This window comes from Rattus norvegicus, chromosome 1, assembly GCF_036323735.1.
Source record: "Rattus norvegicus strain BN/NHsdMcwi chromosome 1, GRCr8, whole genome shotgun sequence".
NCBI lineage: Eukaryota > Metazoa > Chordata > Mammalia > Rodentia > Muridae > Rattus > Rattus norvegicus.
The window spans coordinates 33,211,230-33,225,716 of NC_086019.1; the positions used below are offsets into that span (position 1 = coordinate 33,211,230).

The window sequence follows — 14,487 nt, forward strand, 5'->3', positions numbered from 1 at the left end:
AGAGACACAACAATCCTAGGAAAGGAGTAAGACTGAAGAATGTACACATTCATCATTTACAGCAAATACAATCTTTACTTGTGATAAGAACACATGTCATTGATATTGTATTTATCAATGTTTGACCATTTTGTCCTTTCCATTGATCACATGTTCACAACATTTACTTGCTACCCACTAAAATTTGGAAATTGGGTGTACACCACACACAGAAGAACATTCTCAATCAAAAGACCTGTGACAATTTCTATGATATGTGTGTCTCTAAATTTCTCATAAATTTGCAAGAAATAACTTTGGAAAATTTAAGTGAACATAGATTGTATATTAAGACATTCTAGGGAGGTCCTAGTTGGTTTTGTGTCAACTTGACACATCAGAGAGGAAGGAGTCTCAGTTGAGGAAATGCCTCCATGAGATCCATCTGTAAGGCATTTTCTTTTCTTTTTTTTAAATTTTTTTTAAAGATAGAAACAATTTAATAACGAATTTAAAAGCATCAGCAAAAACACACTACCTGAATAGATTTCTCCATGCCCATATGTTAAGAATCTCTTAGAAAACTAGAAAACAGAATCTATTTTATTAACCCAGTAAAAGGTGCCTAACAGAACCTAGAATAAACATACACCATATAGTCATATGGTCAAAGCATTAAAAAGTGTTGCCTTAAAAGATCAGTGGTGTAAGTTGTGAACTCATAGAGTATAACAGCACACAGAAGACCTGAAACCAAACAAAATGCCAGCTCTGAGAAAGGGAAATTGGACTCGAAGACCCCACCTCCACTCCCCAACCTAGAAGCCATTTGTAATTGATGCCTGCTGGGAAAGGGGAACCAGTTCCCACCTACGGACTGTCAGTTTATATCAACCACAGTCCAGGGCTCTGTGCCCAGGGGTACTTGGCCAATACAAAACAAACTCCTGTTTATTTGTGTGTGCTGTGTTTCTTCTGTTTCTTTTCCTTTTTCCTTTGTATTTGTTTGTTTGCTTGTTTAATTGAGAGAGAAAGGGATAGATAGATAAATAGATAGATAGATAGATAGATAGATAGATAGATGGATGGATGGATGATTGGATGGGCGGACAGGCAGGTAGACAGACAGACAGATGGACGGATGACAGACAGACAGAATATGAAGCCCAAGAAGTAGGGAATTTGGGAAAATCTGGGAAGAGTTGGGGGGGGGGGTTTCCTGTGTGGAAAGGATATAATCAAAGTATATTGTGTGAAAAAAATAAAAAAGTTTTAAAATCATTACTGGACATTCTACCTAATGCAGTAAGGTGTAAATATATTTAAAAGACACTGAAAAGTCGCAACAAAACTTATCAGATTGATTGATTCTTTATAGAAGAATCCAGATTTTATAAAAGCAGACTTTACAGTTCAATGGAGGGCTTGCAGTATGGTTGCAGGACGTCTTGGTACAGAGCGTACTTTAAAATAACCAGAAAGAGAGTCAATGGGGACACAAATGCCACCTGCAAAATGAAACAGTGTACCTAGGACCGAGTGTGGTAAAGTGTTCACAGCTTTACTGAGAAACTTGCAAAGTTTTATAGAAAGACATTTAAAAAGAGCAAAACTAATATATGGGGTGGTTCATGCCTTCTGGGCAGAACTACACAACTTCTCGGCCCTCTTTCTGGGTTATTGTGACCAAGTAACATAGTTGTAGCTTGTGCAATCACAGCCATGCTGTGCACACCACTAAGTTCTGGCTTACAGACGTCTTGTGAAGTCCGTACTCTTTCTGACTTGTCAACAAAGACAGACAACTAGAGTTGGCAGAGCCTTAAAATTGAAGTCTGTGTCCCTGAATCAGGGCTTCAAGATCCACTTACATCCCAGGAAAAGCTATTAATGCGAGAAGAATTAATAAAAGTATAGTTGAAACTTAATGTCTTCCTGAATCTATTTTTATACTAGCCAGCATTACTTACTCCAACTCAGACAGATGTGTCATGTTTAAATACAGGAAGACTTCTCTTCCTTGAGGTACTCTGTCAGCTGATCTACAGTCTGATATCCTTCTTTTATTTATTTATTTATTTTTTAAACTTGAGTATTTCTTATTTACATTTTGAGTGTTATTCCCTTTCCCGGTTTACGGGCCAACATCCCCCTAATCCCTCCCCCTCCCCTTGTTTATGGGTGTTGCCCTCCCCATCCTCGCCCCATTGCCGCCCTCCCCCCAACAATCACGTTCAGTCTTAGCAGGACCCAGGGCTTCCCCTTCCACTGATGATCTTACTAGGATATTCCATGCTACCTATGAGGTCAGAGTCCAGGGTCAGTCCATGTATAGTCTTTAGGTAGTGGCTTAGTCCCTGGAAGCTCTGGTTGCTTGGCATTGTTGTTCATATGGGGTCTCGAGCCCCTTCAAGTTCTTCCAGTTCTTTCTCTGATTCCTTCAACGGGGGTCCTATTCTCAGTTCAGTGGTTTGCTGCTGGCATTCGCCTCTGTATTTGCTGTATTCTGGCTGTGCCTCTCAGGAGAGATCTACATCCGGCTCCTGTCTGCCTGCACTTCTTTGCTTCATCCATCTTGTCTAATTGGGTGGCTGTATATGTATGGGCCACATGTGGGGCAGGCTCTGAATGGGTGTTCCTTCAGTCCCTGTTTTAATCTTTGCCTCTCTCTTCCCTGCCAAGGGTATTCTTGTTCCCCTTTTAAAGAAGGAGTGAAGCATTCACATTTTGATCATCCGTCTTGAGTTTCATTTGTTCTAGGCATCTAGGGTAATTCAAGCATTTGGGCTAATAGCCACTTATCAATGAGTGCATACCATGTGTGTTTCTCTGTGATTGGGTTAGCTCACTCAGGATGATATTTTCCAGTTCCAACCATTTGCCTACGAATTTCATAAAGTCATTGTTTTTGATAGCTGAGTAATATTCCATTGTGTAGATGTACCACATTTTCTGTATCCATTCCTCTGTTGAAGGGCATCTGGGTTCTTTCCAGCTTCTGGCTATTATAAATAAGGCTGCTATGAACATAGTGGAGCACGTGTCTTTTTTATATGTTGGGGCATCTTTTGGGTATATGCCCAAGAGAGGTATAGCTGGATCCTCAGGCAGTTCAATGTCCAATTTTCTGAGGAACCTCCAGACTGATTTCCAGAATGGTTGTACCAGTCTGCAATCCCACCAACAATGGAGGAGTGTTCCTCTTTCTCCACATCCTCGTCAGCATTTGCTGTCACCTGAGTTTTTGATCTTAGCCATTCTCACTGGTGTGAGGTGAAATCTCAGGGTTGTTTTGATTTGCATTTCCCTTATGACTAAAGATGTTGAACATTTCTTTAGGTGTTTCTCAGCTATTCGGCATTACTCAGCTGTGAATTCTTTGTTTAGCTCTGAACCCCATTTTTAATAGGGTTATTTGTCTCCCTGTGATCTAACTTCTTGAGTTCTTTGTATATTTTGGATATAAGGCCTCTATCTGTTGTAGGATTGGTAAAGATCTTTTCCCAATCTGTTGGTTGTAAGGCATTTTCTTAACTGATGAATCAATTTCTCAGTGGGGGAGAGACCAGCCCAGTTTGGATGGTGCTACCCCAGGGCTGGTGATCTTGGCTTCTTTAAGAAATAAGCTGAGTGAGCCAGGGAAGCAAGTCAGTAAGCAGTGCCCTTCCATGGCCTCTCCATCAGCCAGGTTCCTGCCCTGCTTGAGTTCCTATCCTGACTTTTTTTTTTCTTTTTCTTTTTTTTTTCTTTTTTCTTTTTTTTGGAGCTGGGGACCAAACCCAGGGCCTTGCACTGAGCTAAATCCCCAACCCCCTATCCTGACTTTCTTTGGAGAAGAACAGCAATATCAATATGTAAACTGAATAAGCCCTCTTCTTTCCAACTTGTCTTTTGGTCCTGGTGTTTCGTCACAGCAATAAAGACCCTAACTAAGACAAGGGGTAACATCTTTACCTGTAGTATAGGTGGGGCATTCATGCCTGGTTTTGGTGAGAAACAGTTTTAGAGACTTTCAGAACACTCCAGCATTAATCTATTTCTGTTGAGTCTTTAGAATTTAAGATTTGATACATAAATCACTGCATTTCATTAAGTAATCTTTTGTAGAGTTCATTTTAATTTTATTTATGTATGTGTGTATCTGTATATACACAAATATCTATATCATCTATATCTATATCAATATCTCTCTACACACACACACATATATATGTATATATATGTATATATATACATCTATATCTATATCAATATCTCTCTACACACACACATATATATGTATATATATATGTATATATATATGTATATATATATATATGTATATATATATATATATATATATATATTTGTGTGGGAACCTTCTGAGGCCAGAAGAGAGCATCAAATGCTAGAAGTTACTAGTTGTTGCAAGTAGGCTGACAGATGCTGGGAATTGAACTAGAATCCTTTGCAAGAGCAGGACATTCTGATGGCCACTAAGCCATCCCTCTAGCCCCTCATGAAGCAGTCTATGATATGCTGGAAATGCCAGTAACACCTATAAAAATTAATTTTCTGACAGAGATATGAAGTCAGAGTGAGTCCCTGAGGTCAGTGGTGTCTTGTGATTGAGTTGTTTTAGCACTGCTCTCTGGAGTTCAGTGTCTATGACATGTTGGCCAGAACAAGATGGATGGTACTTAGGGAATCCTGTTGTCAAAACAGAGCCCAGTGGAAGTCCAGTCTCACTACCAGACTCATCTCACAAGTTAAATTTGTATATTAACTTAGGTGATGGCCATGCACCTTAGTAATGTGTAGCTTTCATTGGAACAGAAGACATCTTGATGTAATTCTTTTAAGGTATCTGTTCCTGTTATAATATACAATTCAGCTTATGACTCTCAGGTCACACTCCATTGATGAAGTCATTGTGACAAGAACTCAAGAAGGAGGCTAGGGGTAGGAACTGAAGCCAAAGCCATGAAGGAACACTGCCTTTAAATTGGTTCCCATAACTTGCTCAGTTTGCTTTCTTATGCACCTCAGGGCCGACTGTCTAAGGGTAGTAGAACCTGCAGTGGGCTCTATTGATTGTTAATCAATATAGTACCTCACAGACTTGCCTACAGGCTAATCTTCTGAAGGCATTTTCTTTCTTAATATTCCTTCTTTACAGATATGTCTAGGTTTGTGTCAAATTGACAACAATCAACATAATTATCTATCATCTGTTTATATATCTATCATCTATCTCTATCATCTCTGTAACATCTATCTATCATCTATTATCTGTCTCCTAATCATTAGTCAATCAGTTAATCAATTATCTATGTATCATCTAGTTATCCTCTTTGGTTCCATCCGCCAAACTGGCTATTTTCCCTTTATTTGTAGTGTTCGTGATACAATTTTGGGATTTTAGTCAATATAGTAGATTACCTCTCAAACTATGAAATTTCAATTAACTTAAAAGGAAAAGAATCCAAACCAATTAAGTTCTGAAAACTGGCTTTTTAACAAGTATAAAAAATGTCCCAATAATGCTAATAATCAGAACTTATTTTTTTGTTGTTATCAGTGCCTTTGAGCAAACATTAAATTATATGACCCATTAAGCCTGTGCGCAGAAGCTAGGGGCATACTAAATCTCAAGTTTCAGAGGTAACTCCTAGTCTACACTTTGTATAACAAATCATAATATTGGAGCAGGAGCAATACTGCCCATGAACCCGACTTATTAACTGTTACATGGTCAGTTGAATTTCGCCATCCCACACCGACTGCTGGAATGTGCATTGATAATTCCTCTAAAAGCAGAGAGCAGGTGCAATTTCAGTCACTGAGTTTAACTCAGTATGGTTTTTTTTTGGTTGTTGTGGTGTTTTGTTTTGCTTTTGTTCTTTTCTGTCTGAATTGGAACAATACAATGAGCTTAGTTTCTAGCAGTGTCTTTTTGAACTCGGAGGGAGCAGGGTATCTACAAGTCTCTTCGGTGGGGCTTCCCACTTTCTTCCTTTGTGGTTCTTTAAAAAGGTTTGAGGGAAGTGCTTCTTCAGAAGTTCCAAGTGCAAGTTAGTCTTGGATACATGCAAATTGTTTAAAATATTGAAATATCTGAATACATTCTGCAGCAGTCTGACTGCAACAGTCGCTGAGGCTTTATCTAGGATCTTCAGGGCTCCCATCTAGAGAGCTGTCATTAAGCCTGGACTCCCAGCTAGCCAGAGCAGCTTTTGTATTACATATGTATAGCACGCTTTCAGAACTTGAGGGAGGAATGAGAAATACACACACACACACACACAGAGAGAGAGAGAGAGAGAGAGAGAGAGAGAGAGAGAGAGAGAGAGAGAGGAAGAGAGAGAGAGAGAGCTAGCCTCATATAACCAAGAAATGGTGGGAGGTGTCTGTATAGAACCCCTCCACAACAGCGTAAAGAGAATTCTAAAATGGAGAAGCCGTTACTCAGTCAATTTTATTATGGTACTTTTTTGAACTCACAGTGTAATTAGTACATTTGGAGGGGGAGAGGTAGCCTGCAATATTTCAAGCACTAAAATATCTCTTTTCCCTTAGTGAAAGTTTTAATGAAAGTTGTCATTGACTGGAAGACTTCTGCCCATCCCTACAATGTCTCAGTAGGGTATTCTACTAGCTCATCTACAAACCACTCTCCAGAGATTGTGACCTTAGTTTTTCTTGTAGCCAAAAGCTGGTAACAATTTATTCCTTATTAGACCTTGTCTGCAAGGTTTAGCATCGAGGTGCATGATTAAGCATTAGGTGTAGAGACTTGGCTCTGAACACCTTCTATGAACAAAGTCTAGTCATGGGTAGCAAATGAACGGGAGAAGTGGCATCAGCATCAGGACCGCAGGCAGACTTGGCAACTGTGTAGCCACCTTAAGCTAAAGCCCTACTCACTGTTTCAGTAGCTGCTTCCTGTAGAATCAGAACTCTCCTCCCCTAGGTTCCTTTACCACGACGTGGGGGTTAGATAGTTAGTTGTGCAATATAGCCAAGAAAGAATCATGATCCAATAATTCAGACTTAGGGCTATCCAAGACCCTCCAGAGACCAGGCATTTGAAAATCTCAGTTTTGTAAAGCTCCTCATCAAAATATTGAGTGGTTTGTTGATTTGGACATACAGCAATCCTTATATAATTATAATATTATATAAATTATTATACTGTGCTGTGGAAGCTACATCTTCATAAAGAAATGGACAAATTCTCATTCTAAATCTCCATATTCTACCATCTATCTGTCTATCTATCTATCTATCTATCTATCTATCTATCTATCTATCACTTACCATGTATCTATCATCTATATATCTAAATATCTATTACTTATCATCTACTTTTCTAGATAGCTATCGCATACTATCTATCTATCTATCTATCTATCTATCTATCTATCTATCTATCTATATCTGTCTATATATGTGTATGTATCTATATCTATCACCTGTTATCTATTTTCTATCAGCTATATCTATCTATCCTCTATTTCTCTATCTACAATTTATTTCTCATCTATCTATCATCTATCTACAATCTGTCTATTATCTATGTATGTATCTATGTATCTATGCGTCTCTCATCTATCATCTATTTATCTATCACCATCTATCTCCGCCATTATCTATCATTTATCTATCTCCACCATCTCTCTATTCTTTCATCTCTTTTTTCCATATTCTGTGACTCAAATATGTAATATATTCAGTATTTGGGTCTTTCCATCGAGTTCCTTTTGAGAGTAACCACGAGCAGTGGAACAGTCTTCATTGCTTGGGGTCTGTAGGAAACTCAAAAAGAAGTAATCCAGTCCTGATACTGAGGCTTTTAAATGATAACACAAATTATCTAGTTAGAATATGGTCACTTCCAGGGCTCCAACTGCATATGGAGTAGAGAATAGCCTTGTTGGGGCACCAATGGAAGGGAAGCCCTTGGTCCTGCTAAGGTTGAACCCCCAGTGCAGGGGAATATGAGGGGGTCAGTAAGGGGGATAGATGGGGGAATACCCATATGGGGTAGGGGGGGTAGGTGTTTATGGACAGGAAACCGGGAAAGGGAATAACATTTGAAATGTAAATGAAGAAATATATCTAATAAAAATAAAAAATAAAAATATAAAAAGAAATGTAAACAAGAAATACCCAATTAAATAAAAATAAAATAAATAAAATAGTAAAATGATAGTAATAAATAATTAAAAAAAAGAATATGGTCACTTCTTTTATAGGAAAACTTCACACCCAGTCTCTCTCCAATTGTACAGTAGTAACTTCTAACAACTTTTTGGAAAGGCCTTTGGTGCTCTTTATCCTTCCCCAGTCTCTCCTCTACCTTGCCCTCTTACCCTCACCTCAACTTAACTCTTCCAGCTTCCTTTGATCTTTTCTACCACTGTGCTCTACTTTCCCTTACATGAACGCCATCTCCTCCCCAGTGTTATAACTCTTGACATACACTTTAGGAAGTTTTGAGGTCATCTAGAACATAGCAGAGGTCATGACTTTTAAATTACCTGCCAAACACTGATGGGAAATCACACTAGTCTCAGAGACAATCTAGAACAAATAAGGAGAGAAAAGAGAGAGGTAAAAACCACACTGAAGGGGTTAAAAAGAGGACAGGATGCAGACCTGTATCCAAAGAGAAGATCACTGCAGAGGAGACAATGGACTCCCCTGGCAGCCATCCTTGTCTGGTCCTGGTCTATGTGGGAGGGCTGGTGAGGTCCTGAAAGACACAAAGATGGGGTGATGCCTAGGTGCAGGCTTTGTCTCACATGTGGGTGTGGTATGTGGCTACAGGACCAAGAGCAGAACTGGCCTGTAGGCATCTGCTATTTTAATTTAAGAACCAGCTTTAAAAGAGAGTTTACAAAATTCCATACTCTGGTAACCACATCAATCAACAAACTTGGCTCTGAACAACTTTTACCATTTACAGAAATCAAAATGTATTTCTACAGAAGAGTTTACAAACTGTCGAGGTTTCTCGTGTTGCTTAATCTCTTCGAATCCCAGCTGCTTCATATGTAAAAATCCAGCAAAAACAAGGACTAACCCACAAAGCTGAAACAAACAATAAGCAGAAAACAACAGACGACTTTCAGGCTTTGGATAAATAAACAGAGATTACACTGTTCTCTGTACAGATCTGACATGTCTCGGATCCGGTCTGTTTACTTTCATTTCTTTGGATGTGCAGAGAACTTGAGACGATGCTAAACTACAAATTCTAAAAATGTTTTGAACTGCATCATTGTTAATAGCAAGCGGATGCTGCACAGGGACCTCCAGTCCACAGTGCAGCTAGCATAGCTGCACAATTTTGTCCTGGTTCCTCGCAGGCCGTATGATTGTGTGTGTCTCAGCAAGCTGTTAAATTAATGAAAATAGAAGGAAGGCAGAAGAGTCTTAAGTTCAAGGCCAGCCTCACTTCATAGTGAACGCCAGGTTAGCAAGGCTACATAGAATGATCCTGCCTCACAAACTAAGGGCTACTGTCTAGCACAGTGACCAGTGCCAGACCCTAGCATCCATCAGATCTTTTCACTTCCCAGTATATGCACATACACTAACACACATGTATAAATATATACACAAATGCATACATGAATACACATTAGTATACCCATATACCCATACACTTGTATACCCATATACATGAGTATGCACACATATTCACTCATAGATATGCACATGTATATGCAATGTACACACATGCATGTTCAGTAACATGCAAATACACATAAACACACATATATAATATATACATGATCTGCCCACATGCACTTACATATGCACATATACACATGTCACACATATGCTAAAACTCACATATACATATATACACATATGCACACACATAAATATATATCTATGTATCTAGATGTGTATATATACCCATATATACATGAGTATTCCCACATTCATTCATACTTATACACATATGCACATATCGCATATGCCCACACTTATACACATACACTAACATACATGTACACATATCACACATGTCCACCCATATACACTGTCCTGATTGTTTTATCTGCTTAACACAAGCTCCAGTTACTTGAGAAATGAAAATGGTAATTGAGAAGGTGATTGCTGATTCATGTGAGTCTACTTGACCTAGTGCGGATGACGTCACCCTAGGCAGGTGATTTTTGAATTGTATAAGAAAGCAGGCTGAACAAGCCTTGGGGAATGTGGCTTCTATATTAGTTCTTGCCTCCAAGTTCCTGCCCTGACTCCTTCAGTGATGGAATGTGACCTTTCCTGTCCAAATTGTTTTTGGTAAATGTGCTTTACACACACACACACACACACACACACACACACACACACACACACACACCACACACACACACACTCATTATAACATGTTGTCTGTTTGTGTTTCACCCGCATCTCAGAAACGGAGAAAGAACACAGTGCACGGTCTCGGAGTTCCCATGATGGTCCTCAGGCCATGAGATGATGTTAAGCATCAGCTAAACTAACTAAGGTGAGAGACACCCATAGCTATGTTCACAAATTATTACTATTATAAAATATAGTAATGGTTAAGATACAGTCAAGGCAAGCTTTTTCTAAAAAGGTTCAGTTTCTTAAGACAAATCCGAAAAAGGCCAGCCTTTTCCTGTGGGACCCTGAGGGAAACTAACACACCCGACACACAATATTAAGACATTTCACTAAATGCCAAACATCCTACAGGCAACTTGTTCTTCAATTTTGGAAAAGTAATTTAGGAGTTGCTTTGATGACTATTCAACACCTCCCTCTGCCAACCATGGTTAAGCTTTACTGATCCCAAATCACTGTGCAGTTTTCCTCTCCTGAACTGCAGTCCACAGTAAGACATTCATGTCCCTACTGTGTCAGTTGTAATGTCATGTGGTTATCACATGACTGCCTACATAAGGAGAGGCTTAACCTTACCACTGCCCTCAATTCCTCGTGGGGGGGAACATGACCTACGAACAGATCTAGACTCCTTCTCAGAGACTTGCCTTGTTACATTTTATTAAGATTTTACTTATATTTACATTTTTATAAAGTTGTGATATAAGACAAAATGAGGTGTGTGTGTGGGCGGGGAGGGCAGGAATCAGAGAATCACTGAAAATATTAGTGCTCAGGGTAGAGAGAAATGGCCTTTATCGTTGCTGTTAGCCACTAATGAAATAATGATGATTAGAATCTAACATATGGACTGAAAGTCTGCCTCACATTTGGTGAAATATGAAGATCGCTTCTGAATGTGTCACAAATGTTGGGTTAATACAGATCGGTGAGACCCGAAGTAGGATTTAGATCCACGGATCCCTTCTCTCTTCACAGTTATTACTGCGTCTCATGGAAACATTTTAAATTTATGGTTAAACCTGTAAATCTTCTACTTAAACATGTGATATATTTTTAAAGCCTTATTTGAGAATAATTCTATATTTGTTTCCATAAGTTAAAAGAAGAGTAAATCTGAACCTGAATTGGAGCAGTTTCTAGGGGAACCTATGGGAAGGTTATTTTGGGGGGGGGCATCAGGTTATCTTGAGGGTTTCTGTTTAAGGAAAAGGGACTTTGACATTTATTTACTGAAGGTTTTAGAGTAAACTTCTGATTGAAGAGTCATTTATTGTTCAGAGAGAAAAAAATACCAAGAGTTTAGAGAATGGAAGACAGATGATGTGGTGAGTTGACTCTGATCCTTTCCAGTTCACATGCGGAGTATTACACTTCAGTGTGCACAGTACTCAAAGATGGAGATCTTCAGTTGTTATTGGGGAACTCAGGAGGTCTCTCAGATGGGCCACATGAAGTTGGGGCACCTATAATGAAGGCTTTTGATGCAGATGAAAGACCCTATGAGGATGAAGGAAAGGGAGCTATTTCAGACCATGTTCTCAAGTAGCTTCATGAAATCTAGTCTCTCCATGTTGATCTCAAACTTCTAGTTTTCAACATGGTGTGCTATGGTTTCAGTTCTGGTTTGAGGGGGTTTGATATGCCAGCTTCAGAAATCCCATTCAGATGGTGACTTCTTAGAGTACCTGGGGATCTATGTTCAGCTCTGACTCCCAGGTTTACACTGCCCTCTAGAAAGACTCCATCACATAGACTCTTGGTGCTCTAAGGTAGCAAGCATTTCAGATAGAGATGTCACAAGAAGTGTGGGATGTTCAGCTAGTGACTAGTCACAGAGACAACCTAACTTACTGACAAAGCCAACTTGATGATGGCTTTTGAAGGAGGCTCTACAACTTTGGGTTGAATTGAGTCTGAATGTGGGAGGTAGCTGTAACTTAACATTTACCAATTTTGGAGATGCCTGCATTTACTTTAATTAGTTATATACAGTGCCCATTTCCACCATTTTGTGGCTCCAAATCCATATTATACTTCAGTATTGTTATACCTCAGCATTCTCTTACAAACTCACGGAGGCTCCTAGGAACCCCAGAAGGCAGGTATCATGGCTGCTTTCCACAGGGCACAGCCCACTAGCAACATCATTCAGAGGAGGTTTCAGGGATGGAAGGGGGCCAGGAAACCTGGCAGTTGAGGCCTAAGTGTCTGTATTTTCCTGATGTCTCTTCTTAGATCAGTTTAGTAACCAGCTGAATCTCACTCCTGACCCCACCATTCCTATAATGGGTGTAAGAGAACCTCCCGGACCTTACCTTCCAAGAGAGGAAGCTGGGCATAGTGCCCTCATACAACTTCTCGCCATTTTTATGACAACTGGAAATCAGGCCCTAGCATTGTCAACAGAGCTTGGCTTCATCTCAGATCCCTCAGACCTTGGCTGGTATCTTAGGGCTTTACTGCTGTGAACAGACACCATGACCAAGGTAACTCTTAAAAGAACAACATTTTTATTGGGGCTGTCTTACAGGGCCAATTATCATCAAAGCCAGGGCATGGCAATATCCTGGCTGGCATGGTACAGGTGAACTTAAAAGTTCTACATCTTGCTCTGAAGGCAATCAGGTGAAGACTGGCTCCAGGCAACTGAAATAAAGGTCTTAAAGCCCACACCCGCAGTGACACACTTACTGTAACAAAGCCGCACCCACTAATAGTGTCGCTCCCTGGACCAAGCATCTCCAAACCATCACAGCTGGGTATCCTAGTTCATTACACAGGAGAAGCTGATCTGTCCTAAATCGTGGTATAATATACACAGGAGCTGAGGGTTGCCAACCTACCTCAAGATTGATGGCTTCCAAGGAGTAAAGAATATTGAACGCATTCCTCAATTCTTGGTACCTTGAAGCATTGGGAGGCAGCTGCTGGTGTACATCCTGCCTGGTCAGGCCTAGTGCTTGTTCCTTCTGTTTGACTTTATGGGCAACAATGTGGCAGCCATGGTTCGCCCTGTGACATGTCCTCCAGAGACATCCCATTGTTATGTCAGCGGAGTCTTCTAGGAAGCAATGGGTTCCATCAGGGGCCAAGATAATGGGGAGGGGCCTCAATCTACTGATGGGCTCATCATTTGGTGGTGGAATCAGAAGGTGTTGAAAATTAGCAGTTGTGACCAAGTTGAATGAAGCAGAATACTAGAGAGTGTCCTTGAACAATATACCCTGGTCCTGGTCCTTCTCCTCCATGTCTCTGCTTCCCAGACACTATGAGTTGAGTAGCAATGTTCACCACACCCAAGCTGCCATAACATTTAACTTCAACACAAGCTATCAGTGGGACCAAGTGACCACAGACAGAAACTTCTGGAACATTTACCCCAAATTAATATTCCATTTAAGTAGGTTATCAACTATTTCCCACACTGAGTGTAAAAAGCTCAATATTTTCTCAAAGTATTTAGTGTTAATTTTCTTTTCAACAACAAGGTTGTTCTGGGCTCCAGAAACATGCAAACATGTATGTGTGTGTGCATGTGTGTATGGGCACACATGCACACACACACACAGACACACACACACACAGAGAGAGAGAGAGAGAGATAAAACATTCACATACAAATTCACATGTTTGTATAGAAACACACATATTCACAAAGAGCACATATAGAGACACACATACTCAAACACACAGATATACACATACACATAAGTTCACACACTATTATAGAGAAATACATACACACAAACACACATGCTTACACTCACATGCATATTTATACCCACACATAGACACGTGTGCTGACATAGCCTTGCTCACTAGGTTATAGGAAGAGCTTCCAAATACCCTATGATATTCAATAAAGTCCATGGAAAAGTGTGAATTTTCCCATTCACTGCCATCCACACATTTTCCTCTCACTGTTTTGTAGTACGCCAGGCCAGCTTCTAGTACTGTTGGCTGCTGTGGCTATTTCATTCTACCCTACTGTCAAGAGAGGCGAGCTGTTTGGCTTAGATCTGAGCACATGAGACCCATCACTTCACCACCACATCTGGATATACCTGGTCCTGCCCTCCTCAATTTGAGCCACAATCTCTTCCATCTTCAATATTCTGTGAAGTCAGTCTG

The 14,487-nt window shown here is 40.0% G+C and overlaps 1 long non-coding RNA gene across 1 annotated transcript; it reads right to left on the reverse strand.

Annotated features, from left to right (window-relative positions):
- Nucleotides 1-11,605: 11,605 nt before the first annotated feature.
- LOC120098995 (uncharacterized) lies at nt 11,606-13,409 on the reverse strand. The gene is made up of 2 exons (XR_005497831.2): nt 13,200-13,409; nt 11,606-11,853 (listed from the first exon to the last, which is right to left on the reverse strand). It is a non-coding gene; the product is annotated as an uncharacterized LOC120098995 (long non-coding RNA).
- Nucleotides 13,410-14,487: the final 1,078 nt, after the last annotated feature.